This window comes from Bison bison, unplaced genomic scaffold (genome assembly GCF_000754665.1).
Source record: "Bison bison bison isolate TAMUID 2011002044 unplaced genomic scaffold, Bison_UMD1.0 scf7180017864518, whole genome shotgun sequence".
NCBI classification, from domain to species: Eukaryota; Metazoa; Chordata; class Mammalia; order Artiodactyla; family Bovidae; genus Bison; species Bison bison.
Window position 1 is genome coordinate 9,703,776 of NW_011495071.1, and position 869 is coordinate 9,704,644.

Genomic DNA, 869 nt, shown 5'->3' on the forward strand with positions numbered 1-869 from the left:
AAAGCACCATGCTTGCTCAATTTGGCAAATAATACATTTCATTTTGCCAAGGCAGAAGCAGCCTAAAAGCAACCTTATACGAAAAAATCCTGGCTCCAATTCCCAAACTGTCTCCCCATTCCTATACACTTCCATCCTCCAACTCTCCGCCGGCAGCCAAGACTTTTGCGCGGCAGCCCCTGCCCTGGGCCGAGGCCAGCAGGTGCCCCAGGTGAGCGGCCAAGGCCAAAACCTCTCTCTGCTGGGGTCTGATTCACCAGAGAGCAGCGGGGTCCGGGCAGCCGGACCTGAGTTTGCTTCCATTCGCCAAAAACAGTCTGTGCGTGTTATCAGAAAAGAACAAGTATGCTCCCTTAAGGAATACAAGTTTCTAGGACAAGGGGGTGAGTAATTTCCAAAGAGCCTCTTCTCTCATCCTCAACAACTCGGGACTGGGGGCGTGCTCTCTGGGAGAAAGCCGAGTTAGGGCAAGCTAGACCCCAAAGTAGCAACCTCCGGCATTCGTGGGCTCCCTGAGACAACCTTAGGTTGGCGCGTGGGACTCTCAGGGTCGCACGGTGCCCACCTCCTTCTGCCCTGCAGAACTACTTTTTCGCTCTCCCCCAACAAGAGTCCGGCGGAGGCGTCCGCGCGGGGGCGGCGCGCACCCGCGGTCGGTGAGAGGAGGCGGCGCGCGGGGTGGCGAGCGCGGGGGGCTGGGGCCGCCCCGCGCGCCGCGGAGGGATCCCGGGTGAGGCGGCTTCCCGAAGTCAGAGGGGAGGAGGCCAAAAAAAGTCGGCGGGGAGGGAAGGGCGAGCGCTCGCGCTGGATGCGGCAGGGGCCGGGAAGGCAGAACCGGAACGGAACCCGCGCGCGCGCCTGCGGTTGTC

At 61.3% G+C, this 869-nt stretch overlaps 1 protein-coding gene across 1 annotated transcript in view; it reads left to right on the forward strand.

Moving 5' to 3' along the window:
* The first annotated feature begins 97 nt into the window (after positions 1-97).
* Positions 98-869, forward strand: part of ARHGEF12 (Rho guanine nucleotide exchange factor (GEF) 12) — a 171,112-nt gene continuing 170,340 nt past the window's right edge. The window contains exon 1 of the mRNA XM_010830485.1: positions 98-211. The gene's annotated coding sequence lies outside the window, so the exon portion shown is untranslated. The remainder of the gene's footprint in view (positions 212-869) is intronic.